Genomic DNA, 13,954 nt, shown 5'->3' on the forward strand with positions numbered 1-13,954 from the left:
TTGATTTATTTGAGACATTCAACAAAACAATGAAAGGCATGATCATGGGACTCGCTGAAAAACTCAGAAGAAGATGGGATGTCCTTTTGCAATGCCTGCTTTTAGCCTACAGACATGTGCCCAAGAAGGGAGGGGGCTTTAGTCCTTTTGAACTTCTGTTTGGTCATCCTGTAAGGGGACCATTGTGTTTGGGGAAGGAAGGCTGGGAGAACACTCTCAAAGAGCCTAAGCTAGACATTGTGGACAATGTACTTGGTTTACGTTCAAGAATACCCGAGAACAAGGAGAAACCATCCAAAAAGCTTGAGGCCAGCCAAGAGCTTCGGAAGCTCTGGTATGATGAAAAGGCTGCACTGGTGGAGGTCCAACCAGGGCAGAAGGCTTGGGTAGTAGAGCCTGTGGCCACATGGGCACTTCAGGAAAAATGGAGTTGTCTTTACCCTATCCTTGAAAGAAAAGGTGAGGTTACCTACTTAGCTGACCTGGGCACTAGCACAAGCCCTCACAAGGTCATCCATGTGAACCGCCTGAAACTGGTCACTGATGGGGATCAGGAAGAAGATCGTGAACTTTCCCTGACTTCCTCTCACAAAGTCCTAAAGATGGGTCAGCTTTAGGACAAGTGGTCTTTTCGGACACCCTCTCTGCCCAACAGCAAGCAGGCTGCAGGCAAGCCCTGGAGCAGTATGCTGGGCTCTTTTCCATCAACCCCCGGTCAGACTAGTTGGATTACCCATGATGTGGACACCGGTGAAAGTATGCCTATCAAAAATAAGATACAGATAGTCGGACCAAGAGAAGGAAAGCATCAGGGCTGAATTGAGTAAGATAATGGAGTTATGGGTTTTTGAACCCTCTGAAAGTCTTTGGGCTAAACCAGCGTTCTCGGTCCCCAAACCTCATTTCAAGGGTGGTAAACCAAAGCTGAGTTTTTTTGTGTACTATAGAGGTCTCAATGCTGTCAACAAGACAGATGCTCACCCTATCTCAAGGGCAGATCAACTTATTCACAGGCTAGGCAGGTAAGTTTCTCTATACTTTTTATTTAACTTCAGGCTACAGGAATGTTTGGTCCGACCACTGGAGCAAAGGTCGTCAGCATTCTCTAACCCAGATGGACATTACCAATTTACAGTAATGCATGGAGACTAAAGAATGCCCCTGTCAGCTTCCAAAGGTTGGTGAATAAAGTCCTTGCTAGGCTGGAAGTTTTTAGAGCAGCGTATCTAGATGCTACTGCGGTCTATAGCTCATCTAGGCGGGATCACCTGAAAGGTGCTTGAGACTCTGCCGAATGCAGGCCTCACTATCAAGGCAAGTACGTGCCAGATAGGGTAGTGCTCTGCTGTATATTTAGGCCACATTGTAGGTAGAGGCCAAGTTCAACCACTAAAACCAAAGACCCAAACAATTGTGGACTGGGTATCTCCAACCACCCAGACTCAAGTCAGGGCATTCCTTGGCTTGACTGGTTATTACAAGGAGGTTTCAGAAAGGGTATGACCCCCATTATGGCATTAATAACAGAACTGACCTCCAAGAAGATGCCAAAGAAAGTTAACTGGACAGTGAGCTGTGAAAAGGCTTTTGACACACTGAAAGAAGCAAAGTGCTTAGCACACCTTCTAAAAGCTCCAGATTACTCAAAGCAGTTCATAGTGCAGATGGATGCCTCTGAACATGGGATAGGAGCAGTTGTATCCCAGACCAATGATGATGGCCTTGACCAGCCTGTTGCTTTCATTAGCAGGAGGTTACTACCAGAGAGCAGCGTTGGAGTGCATTGATAGGAAAGCCTTTGCTGTGGTTTGGGCCCTGAAGAAGTTGAGACCATACCTGTTTGGTTTTCACATCCTTGTCCAAACTGACCACAGGCCTCTCAGATGGCTGATGCAAATAAAAAGTGAAAACCCCAAATTGTTACATCTCCGTTCAAGATATGGACTTTACAGTGGCGCACAGACCTGAGACTGATAATGCCAAAGCCTTTCCTTGTTTTTCCACTTAGATGAGGAGTATACTGTTGTAATGTAATAAGTCCAGTAGTCTAGGTGTAGAATAAAGATGAAGGCTTATTGCTAATAGTTCTTAAATGGTCTTGTAGTAGATAAGTATTCATCCCCACCAGGAGCAGCCTCCTTGCTGCTCAGCGCATACTCCAACTGACACTCCACATCCAGGCATCCTCAAATTCCAATACATCACCTTGCACACCAACATTCCACAGCACAGATGCCCACTGACTGAGCAGCAAGGGCAGAGAAGCAAGAAATATGCATCATACCATAAACCAAATACAACAGATTCACTTGGGAAAGGTTATTCTCATTCTCTGTCGTTTGGGAGGGGGTTGTGTAGGAAAGTACCCCTTTCTGACATGGTCACCCCCACTTTTTGCCTGGTAAATGACACAATGTTGACAAACATGCACTGGGATCCTGCTATCCAGGTCCTCATTGCCAGATATGTTTCCATAAAACTATACAAATGTTCCCCCAATTGGCAATACCTTTAGCACCCCCTGTAAGACCCTAGTAAATGGTAACATTGGTACCTAGGACAGGTAGACTAAAGAGGGTCTCTAATCGCTGTAGCATATATTGTACCACCTAAAGGTTCCCCACACCATACTCATGCAAACTTCCATAGCAGGCTGTGTGGTATGGTGCAGACAATAGTTAAGACACAACATGGCACACCTCCTGTGTGCCATGCTTATAGACACTGCATGCACCATATGTCATTTCCCCCCATAGTTGGCCTTCCAGGCCTAGTGCAGGATGCATTATATTACATGTGATGACATATCTGCAAGCGCAGATATGTAAATGTATTTGAGCTTATATAGCGCACAGCTACCCGCAGTGGGTTTCCCGGCGCTTGCTTAGGGAACCCGTCCTGGTATTCCCCTGTGAGATAACCCCGGCAGGGTATCCACAAGGTGAAAGCCAGGCATCCCGCCGCGAGGGGCCGTTGTGGAGATTAAGCAAGCTACTGCCCAGAGTCGCAGAGTGTGAACCCGTGGGTCGAGAAGGCACCGGAGCGAGAATTATCAAGTCCATGGAATTTTTTAGCCCAAGACCCGCCGAGGTGGGGAATTGAACCCTGGTCCAGGGCCGATCTCAGCTTCCGGGTCTGCCACCTCTAACCCCTGAGCCACACTTCTCCACATGATATTCCCCTCTGATGACCATGTCGATTCTTGAACATTGTCAATGAACAGGGAAGCCGCCTTGAGTATATGCATTGAGCACTGGTGATTAAGATTTCCCCAGCTACATGATGGCTTCACTGGAACTAAAGATGCTTAGTATCAAACATCCTGTATTAATAAACCCACACTGATTCCAAAGTTGGATTTATTAATATTAGAGGTACCCCTTAAATATTGCCAACCTCTTGTGTGCTGGCTGACTGGTAGGGATAAGCCAGACACCACAGACAGGTTTCTGATCCCCTGCAGGATCAAGTCCACACTCTATGAGATCAGAAACAAGCAGGATGTTTAATAATCAGCATATCAATAGATAAAGTAACAATAGATGTCAATCTTCTCCAGGCAAACATAAATAAAACCTCAGGAAAAGTCAAACTGGCAGAAACAAATATTGGAGACTTGCAGGTGGTCATTAAAATACTGGAGGGTGCAACGACTAGGGCAGCAGCAGAAAGGGAAGGCAGTGAAGTTAGAAGATCAAGAAGGGAGGTCCCGCAGGAACAACATTAGGGTGGTGGGGGTGCCACAAGGAATGGAGGGACCCTCCATGGACCATTTTCAGGAAGACCTAATCCTAAACCGACCGAAACCAAAATGCCTATCCCTATTGTAGTGTAGTTCCTATTTTCCCAATAGGCTCTGCGCATTGGAATAACAAACAGCAGTGTAGACGTAGGACTGAGGACATCTAGGTCTCTACTGACTATGTTAAACTTAATTTAGGTTTGCGCTAGCTAGCTCAGAGGTCACTGGAAACTTTCTTGAATGAATAGGGAGGGACAAGCTCCCCTGGCTCAGACAAGAAGGGATTCAGTTTCCGACAACCGCATAAACATGACAACTTTGCTCCCTCAGAATAAGAGTATATCTCTAGAATCGTGTGAAAACAATAGACAGCTATTTCACTCAGTCAGCAGTGCATACTTAGTTTCACCAGAATGCAGAGAAATAGAGAGACAGGCGTTTTCAATAAAAGGTGTTATTTATTGAGCAGTCTTCCTTCTCATGCAAGAGAAATGAATTGCCACAATTGCAATACTTAAAGTAAAGTGCGTACAGTAAAAGTAGTATTATGAAATAATACTGTAAAAGCATTGATACGGTTTCTTAGCCATATGATACTTTAAAATGGATAAAATCTATACATACATAAATACATTGACTAAAAGGCTCAACTGGTGCTTCTAACTAAGCCTACCCCGGTGTACCTGACCTAAGCCTAATACGTGGGAAGGGATAAGTAAGTAGCAGTTTAAGTTAAGTTGGTTAAGATTATTTTGCCAAGAATCTGCATCAAGAATTCTCTCAAGGGTTTAGTCAGCTCCGTACCTTGGTAATAGAATGTGGGAGGTCTGGTATCTCTTTCCTCAGGACTCGATATCCCAGCAACCCGTAAGGGTAGGCTGGAAACACCGGAGCTGGATTTTCTCGGCTGGAGAAAAAGACAGCGTCTCTCTCAGTGCGTCAAACAGGAGGGGCGGCTTCCGTGGGCACTCGCATCAGCTGGGCTCTCGGGCAAGTAGATGGCCGCTCTGCTCCAAACCACCGTGTGTTTGCTTAAGGCAACTGTTGGTATTTTATACCTGAAAGGGGCCGGGTTTGACGTAAGGTTGGACATAAGACGTCACCAAGAATTAACAGTTCTTGCAGGAGTTCTTGTTCAAATCAAAACAAAAGCAGGGGGGTTTTCCCGGGCTGCTGGAGGCTTGGTTTGTTTAAAGAACGCGTTGTGCTTTCTAGGAGTCGATGGGAGTAGCCGTGCTGTGCTTTGGATTGCATGGGCTATTACTGAATATGAACGTGATTCTTATGTCTTTGTCAGGACATTATTGATTATAACCTCACAAGGGCATAAATCGGGAATATCGAATTAGGCTCCTAGATATGAACACGACACCCACTCCACGGATTGATGTCCATCATTACTAAAAACGAAGCAATAGTAAACATTCAATGATGCATGTGTTTTTTCCGACCCACCCCAAAATACATATTTCGCATTTGAATGGTATAAGGTAAATACATGAAAAATGAGTATTTGTACTGTACGCTTTTCAAGCAGTGTTATCATTCAGATAAAGACATATATATATCAGCTGAATGAATTGCGAAAATTACACATGAAATGGCTCTAAATACAGAAAAGAAGGTCGAGACCATTTCTTCACATATTTATACAAATTGCTATATATGTGCTAGAGGCTAAGGTAAAATATGGTCTTTAGTATCCTACAATAGAAGCTCTGTTCTCTAAGAATAGTTCTACTTTAAGCAGAGTACCATGTGCCAAGAAAAAGGTAAATATTTTGAAAATATGGGCAAAAATAATTTCGCTTTCAGGGGAAAAGTTCCAAATATTTTCTGTAGCTTTGTTTATCAAAAACTGAAGGCCGAATTCAGAGTTCAGGGAACGCTGTGTGTTCATTGTTTTTATTTAAGAGTTATTCTCGTTGATTGGAGAGAACATTATTTCAGACAGACCCGCAAAAAATTGGTCTACCATATCAGGTGAAAGTTCGACCAAGTTCGAAAATACTGCAACTGTGCAGTTTTCTGCGTGATTGCTATCATCGATGGTTGGATCAGCAATGCTCACAGAAGGCTGTACCTGTTTGGTGCTGCTTTCCTCTCGTACTTCACCGCCACCTATTCGTAGTGGGGAAGTCTCAACAAATGCCGTCATCAGAATTGGTAGTCGCTGGGGACAACACCATGCATGAGTCGTTACAGGACCTAGCAAATTATCGATATCCATTGGTCCTGCTGATTGTAGTGTAAGACAGATGTCCAACACGCATTCTTCTCCGCATAGCAGACATTGAAGCACAGGTATGATGCAATTTTGCCAGATCGGTCTGAATGAAAGAAACCCGGTTGTACTCCGATCTCTTAGCCGGGCCAATCCGAGGACCTTAGTGATACGGTCTCGGTATCGTATTGCTAGGATTGTTTCTTCCATCGTTGCTAGAGTCTTGCCTGTGGATTGGCTTGCCATATCGGTGCAGAAGAAGCAAAAATAAAATTCCTGCCACGAGTCCCAAGGGTAGGTCGCCAAAGACAGAATGGACAAAATTCGGGAAGATGCCCAGAACTGTTTCAAAGGGTGTTAACAGTCCCGAAAGAATTGTCTTAAATACATGTGCGATGCCACTGGTATCAGACATGTTTAAGATTTGGCTTAACACTTCTACGAAATGTACGGGGCAATTTGTTGATAAAAAGTTACAGTCCCCGGAAGATATCAAACAGCTGAATTCCACGCTTATTAACACCCAATCCTGGCTGGCCGATAATCACCTCAAACTGAATGCTCTAAAAACTGAGTTCCTACTCATCTCACCTCCGGCGAAAATCTCCACCACCCAAACCTGGCTCAACAACCTAACAGCACTCAATGTCCAACCTACCATCGTGGACTCGGCGAAATCCCTAGGCATCACACTCGACGCCAAGCTTGACATGCAGCAGCACGTCAGCAAAGCCACAAAAGCAGCTAATTTCCAAATTAACACGCTGAGGAAAATTAAACCCTTCCTCCCGGCCAAAGACTTCCAAACTGCTGTACAAGCTCTAGTCATCCCTCGAATAGACTACGGAATTGCGACCCTCAGCGGTCTCCCACTATCCACAACAGCACCCTTAAGAGCCTCCCTGAACGCTGCCGCGAGACTCATTACTGGCTCTAGAAAGCACTCGCACATATCCCCAGACCTAAAGTCTCTAAAATGGCTGCCTTTTGAAGCCAGAATACAGCTAAAAATTGCAACTATGACACACGCGGCCGTGCACCACAAGGCACCCAACTACCTCGCTCAAAAGCTGTCTATATCAGGAGGTTCGAGATCCAATAGGAGTACTAAAAATCTACTCCTGAAACCTCGTAGATTTCGGAAAGCGAAAACTTACAAACGCTCCTTCTCTGGAATGGCACCCAGGATCTGGAATGCGCTCCCTCCTGAAACAAGGCTAATCACCTCCACTGCACTCTTCAAGAAAGAGGTGAAAACAATGCTTCTGGCCAAGATCTCCTGATCGCTACAGATGTTGGGTCAGAGACTCTGCATTGCTTGTACCGCTGCTCTGCCTATCCCCTGGCACTATACTTGACTTGTTGGGGGCACTATTACGCTACTCTCTTACTACCGACCAAGATATGATACACGTTGGTTTACTGATCCACCTGTACGCCATTGTAGTCGGATCAATGACCTGTGCTGCTCTATACTACTCCCTTACCTTATCATATATGGATTGGTTTTATGTTTGTTTTTATCATCCATGTTATTACCATGTTACTTACCATGTTATTACCATGTTATTACCATGTTATTACCATGTTACCATGTTATTTACCTGATCATATATGGATTGGTTTTATGTTTGTTTTTATCATCCATGTTATTACCATGTCACTGACTATTATACTGTTCCCATTATCTCTGTTTACTCCTATTGCCCCTCCCTGTCTTTGTGAAGCGCTCTGATATCTGTAAGGATCCTGTTCGCGCTATATAAAACTTTGAATAAATAAATAAATAAAAGGGTATGTATCTCTGCTGCTGCCCTTGCAACTTACAGATCATATGTTTCTTTTGATGACGTTAGAGGTACAGTTGTTTGTAAAAGAATAGACTTCATTCTGCTTAAAGTATCAATTTGAATAGAAGAGATATTCAGCCGAGGCCATAAAGCAGCCCCCATATCTGGATTGCTGTGTGGATACAATACTTGCATACAGCAAATGGCCCTGAAAGTTACAGCTGTCAGATAGGCTTTTACTGGCAGCATGCCACAACAGCTGTGGTCACTTATTAAAATGTAACTACCGTTAGAAAGTGGTCTAAAAAATGGCCTTATCTGTTTTGCAGGAGTGCCATGCAGGTGACATGAAAGGTTGTTTGAAGACCCTTCGCGGGCTCCATGCAAATTAATACCTTGACACAGAAGTGTGCCGCTTAGTGATTTTTTACAATTTTTACCATTAAGAAATACCTCCTTGTTTCCTTCACTATAACATCTGTGTGTTTAAGGTAAATCTCAGGTTGATTTGATGTATTCTTCACCCAACCTTTCATACTGGCCTGCTGGTATATACTCTTGACAGTAATTAAACTGGAAAGTTGTTATCGGAATTGTAATCGTTCCATGTATTATCCATTCAATGACAGGTCTTTCTGACATTGTCAATGGTAATATCTCGAGTTTTTAAATGCTCAGAATTGTATAATCTGCTCCTTTTTGTGCCAAACTGATTTGTTTATCAGTAAGGTTAAAGATACTTAGTTCTGTATGGTTTTGCTGCTGGATGCTGGCTATTTTGTTCCTGGTTTGGCCAGTTTTTGTTTTCCACGCCAGCATTTTGCTCCACTCTTCCCTATATTCATAGTGAGACAATATACTGGCTTCCCATTTCTCTCTGACTTTGTTCTCTAGAATATTTGTAAGTAGTTCCCTTTGTTTTAACCCGTCAGTCTACAATTTCTCCTTACTGGCTATTATGTTTTCTGCTGCTATTTGTATATACAGTGATTTTATGGTGTTTTCTAAATATCCTATCTCTTGTTTTGTTATCTTTGATTTGTGTGCTACCAGGTTTAGTAATTTGCCCCGGATTACTGCTTTGCATGCGTCCCAGGTGACTTGTTTTGAGGTGTCAGATTTTTGTTCTCCAAAAAATGATCGGTCTCTATTTTAAGTTCTTCTATAGTTTGCGGGTCTAATAGAATAGAAAGATCAACGGTCCATCTTGGTAAGGAGTTGTTTTTTCCATTTGTATTTTTAGCTGGACCGCCGAATGATCGGATAGGTGGGCTGGCAAGTGTTATATTTTCTGCACATTTTCTGCCAGGCTTCTATCGACTAGAAAATAATCAATCCTGGACTTGAGTCTAGTTTTTTGTTATGAAATGTGAAGGCTAGCTTTTTGTCGCCTTTCTCCTTCCAAATATCCGCCAGACCCAGATCTTTTATACAGAGTCCCAACCACTCTCTAATTTTTTTGCAGATTTACTTGCTTCCTCTGGGGGTATCGATCGACCTTAGGATCTATGATTATATTATAGTCACCCCCTGGTATTACCGGGGAGGTTGTAGATAGTAATTGCGTGTACAGCTTTTGTAAGGGAGCTGGGTCATCTGTATTAGGGCCGTAATATCCCGCAATGGTGTATAGTTTATTGTGTAGTCTTACCCTGGTGACTGCCCATCTTCCTTTTTTATCCACTTCTGTAGATTCTATTTTGGCCTTGAGCGATTTCTTGAAAAGTATAGCTATACCTTTGATGACGCAGTCTTGGTTAGTACAGACATATGCATCGACCCAACTCAACTTCTTTATAATTTGTTCCCATTCCTTTTTAGGTCTCGGTACTATCCGGTTCGTCAGAACCGGAAGTAGCAAGATATTATCTTTCTTAGAGGGGCTCTTAATCCCGCCTCTAATTTTGGCTCTCTCCCATTGGCTGGCTTCCTAAATGGAGGCCAGCCATTGCAGGAGAGAGCCGTCACTCCAAATAGGCTCCGTCCTTTTCGGATTTGGAGGTGTGTTCGGTGTGCTTCTTTCCACTTTTTAGCCACGCCCACCGAACACGCCCCCAAATCCGAAAACCCGGAGCTTGCCGGCGGCGCCATTTCGTTTTGTTCGCAAGGAAGGTGAGCCTCTCTGTCCCTGCTCGCCTCCCTTCCCTTCTGCTTTTAGGAGATGCTCGGCTCCGCTCGACTCCCCTCTGCCCTCCTCCGTCGCGCTCTCGCCCCCCCCCCTGCTGCAGCTCTCCTCCCCCGCTGCAGCTCTCCTCCGTCGTGTCCATTAACTTACTAACTTAGCTGGTTTAATAAACTGTATCGCGCGATCAGTCTCAAAGCGGCCGCGCTGTGATTGGGTCGCCCTGGGGGGGCTCGACTGGAGGAGCCGCGCTATTATTGGTCCGCCACGAGCCCGGGAACCTCAGGGACATCCCATGACGTCACAGGCAGCGCTGCGCTGTGATTGGAGGAGGCTTTGCACACTGGTGGTCAGCGCTGGTGTTGCAAGCCGTGCCTGTGCGTAGGAGATAGGCGTGGACGCTGCGACTTCCTCCGAGGAAGCCACAGGTGGCTCGGAGGAGCAGGGGCGTAACAAAGGCCCCCGCAGCCCACACGGTGCGGGGGGCCCCCCTCACTCTCAGCAGAGCCTGCCAGTAAGGAGCCTAAATGGTGCGCACTCGGCCTCGTGAATTAAATGGTGGTATGCCGCGCAAGGCATCTTCATCATCAGTTAAGGGCCCTGGCCTTTTAATTACATGATGGCCTCACGGACTGCAATAGACAGTGTGTGTCCCGTGATTTGGCCAATGAGAATACTGAGAGAGAAGTTCTAGGCAGGCCTGGCGCCTGCGGCGCAAGCGAGCTAACAGTTCGGGGGAGCAGGAAGTTGTCTGGAGCCCTCCGCTGTTGCCTGCACCACTATTTACAGTGCAGCGAGTATGTTGGTGTCACAGCCTGCAGCTTTTCATTAGATGGCACGATTCAGCCCCCACAGCCTAATGACGCTGGTGGCCAGGATCGTGGCTTGCCAAACTGTCAGAAGACTTTAGACTTAGGTAATTATTTCCCTATATTTCTCTGACCAGAGGCAGGCTGCGCAGTGGTATGTGCCGCGGCGGGGCTGGGAAGTTCTCCTGGAAGTGTCCGACCCTCACCTCACAGACAGTGAGTTAGATAGGGTTTAGTAATTTTTGTTAGCAGTCACTAAAGTTCTTCAAAATAATATTGCAATGAACTGTATCCCGGTGCGACCGCCCATTATGTGTGCACTCGATTCATAGGAAAGGGCGATGTCGAACTTCAATTTCGCCATTGCTGGTCGATATGCATGTGCGTGTTTGTGCTTTAAGTTCTTGCAAGGTTTAGGTTTGAAACTAGCATGACCACCTCACTCTGAGATTAAAAGCATTGCTCTTACAGATTATTTCTGATGTCTTCATCTAATTAGTTCACAGGAAGACATAGGTGAAGGAAGGATTGGGGTACTACGGGCCCTCAAATAACCAATCCTGACTTAAGAAGGTGAATGTGCATTATCGTGTCACGTTCACTGTGTTAAAAGACAGCAGGCCAACAGTGTAAGGCAATCTCATCTAACAAATTACTGCTCAAAATTTAAACATGGGCCCCCATGTCTGGTGGGCATTGGTGTGGGCAGTGTCCGGGTGTGAGGTACAAGCAGAGTACATTTGACTGCATATAACATAACGGGGGCACACACTTTAAAATGAAATACAATTTAAATATGCAGTATGAGATACATACTTTTACGTAACGAAGCCTTTACCTTTCCCTGCACGGAGTATTTTATTTTATCATGGCGCCTCTTCCTGCAGCTGTCGAGCACGTGAAGCGGCTCTGAAGACTGCCAGGGGTTGTAAAAGACTCACCACCCCAACCTTAGACACCACAGATGACGGGCACAGAGCGGGGGATATGGTTATAAAATAGTGCAGTAGGTGCAGTGGAACCGCCGCCCAAGGCTGTGAGCACCCACTGTACTCCAAACATGGTTGTCTTTTGTTACCCAATCAGCAAGCAGTGGCGGCCATTCTCCGTGCTTGAGCCGAGTCAGGCTGATCTGACAGGATGAGGCCGCAGAATCTGGACACGTCAACAAGACTTTATTTATAGCGCCCGCCCGGCTTTGCACCCGCGCGCAGGGAGCCGGCGCTACCATTGTGTGCCGCTGCAGGGAACAATTAAAGGACTGAAGTGGTAAGTGGAGGGCCCAACCCCGCCCTATGCCACCCCCCACTGTGCCTGCAGTAACCTCCCTGCAGGATGAACTAACGGCCCATGCTGGGAGAGCACAACACTTGACAAAGAGGAACAGCTAGGTGTCCAAGCGGCCAAAGAGAAGCTGGAGCAGGCATAGCGGGAGGTTGTGAGCAAGCACTGCGCAAGAGCTGCAGGAGCACCCGGAGCAGGCACAGAGATGCTGAAGCTGGAAGACGGAATCAGCAGTAGACTGGGGCAGGGCCAGACTAGCAGTGCAGGATTAAACCATTTGGAGCCTCCTAGGCAGTCGAAATTTCGCCCCCCCTACCCCCTGAAAATTATCTTCTAATGCCCAATGCACCGGACTTTTTTTTACAAACTGCCAGCTGCTAGAAGATGAGCTTCAAAAAGGCAAACTGTTATGTAAAATTGATGTCGCTGGTTTTACATTGTGACAGAAAATGGTTATTGTTAAAAATGCATATGTTTTATTGCTAGACACTGATAACACTGACATCTATATACTATGAAAAAAATGACTGCAGAAAAGGGCTGTTTAGCAGCTAGAGCATCCATTGGCTCTTGTTTAGTAATGAACATTTCTAGTTTGAGTAAATGTCGTTAAATGAGACTTCTTTGCTTTTGATGTGCCAGTTTTACTTTCAAAAATGTTCCTGCAGGTGACTTGCCGTCTCTAAACCATAGACTGCACATCTGACCCCAGGGGTGCGAGTCCACACGATCATTGTATTTTGCATTGTAGTGTTGTACACTTAGTGAAGGGATGATATTTTACAGTCTAGACGTGCTAGAATAAAATAACTTGGCAGCACGCTAGTTTCGAATGTGCATTGAGATCCAGCAAATTCACACGGGATTATCCGCCTGCCTAGTATTGATTTTACTTTTGTCTTCTTTTATATTCATCCTGTTTCGTCTTCTTATTCATCGTATTCTTGTTGACCGCACCTGCGTACAAAGTAAAGATGTTGCCCGTTCCACAAGGTGTAAAAACTGGAGTGGGTGTGCAGAATGTGGGAACTCCTGGGAAATGGCTGAAGGGAGAACATGGTTTGGGAATGGTTCAGTCACAAGAGTTATGCATCCAATTTCCTGACGCGTTTCTTTTCACGTGTTCTTACCCTAGCTTTCAGTGTAGAGAGTATTTATGAATAAATGATCTTACAATCATCTTTTCATACAATTGTAACTACTCCAATGAAGGTTCTCAACCACAACCATAGTAATGAGACTAAAATAAATGCAAGGGGCTAAGCAGTGACACCATTTTATAGGAATATGGGTTCTCTGCAGATTGTTAGGAATATTGGGGGGCGACAAACAAGCTTTTATTTATATTACTGGAATTCATGGCAGTCAATATAATAGACAATATGTGTGTGGGGCTCTGTGCATTTGCGAGCTATTAAGCTATTGGCATTGTAAATGACAATGCCATTTATTTAACGATTAAGCTATTGGCAATGTAAATGACAATGCCATTTATTTATGATAAGAAAAAAAATTTCATGAGCAATGCCATAGCTCTACCTTTAATAATGCCGAGACCATTGCATTGTAAATGCTTGTTTAAGAGGTGCGTTTCCTGTAATATAATAACTTCGCTATCTATTGTCTTCAGGTATTCGAGAATCCTCCTTCTCCTGCTTTTGGTTCTGAGGCCATTAACATTCCATGAGAGTATATGGACTAACTTCATGTCTTTCTCTATTTTCTCTGTATTTTCCTAGGGGTCTCCTGGTCATATCTGCCGGACTCGTACTCTCCTTTTTTTTCTCCTTGGAGGACATGTTTTTTTTTTTTTAAATTTCCCTAGTTTGCTTCCCACCCCTGTGTTGCATTTTTTGTTTATTTTTTCTTTTGTGTGCGTTAAAATTTTCCTCTCTGGGGAAGCCTCCCTTCTTTCTTTTTGGGGCTGTATTACTCGCCCTCTTTGAGCTCCCTGCTTCGCCTACTTCGCCGTTTAATACTGCA

General features: G+C 44.8%; 1 protein-coding gene across 1 annotated transcript in view; it reads right to left on the reverse strand.

Annotated features, from left to right (window-relative positions):
- The window catches only part of TM9SF3 (transmembrane 9 superfamily member 3), a 284,713-nt gene that overhangs the window by 39,442 nt on the left and 231,317 nt on the right, over positions 1–13,954 (reverse strand). The window lies entirely within an intron of this gene.

Source organism: Lissotriton vulgaris, chromosome 5, assembly GCF_964263255.1.
Source record: "Lissotriton vulgaris chromosome 5, aLisVul1.2, whole genome shotgun sequence".
NCBI lineage: Eukaryota > Metazoa > Chordata > Amphibia > Caudata > Salamandridae > Lissotriton > Lissotriton vulgaris.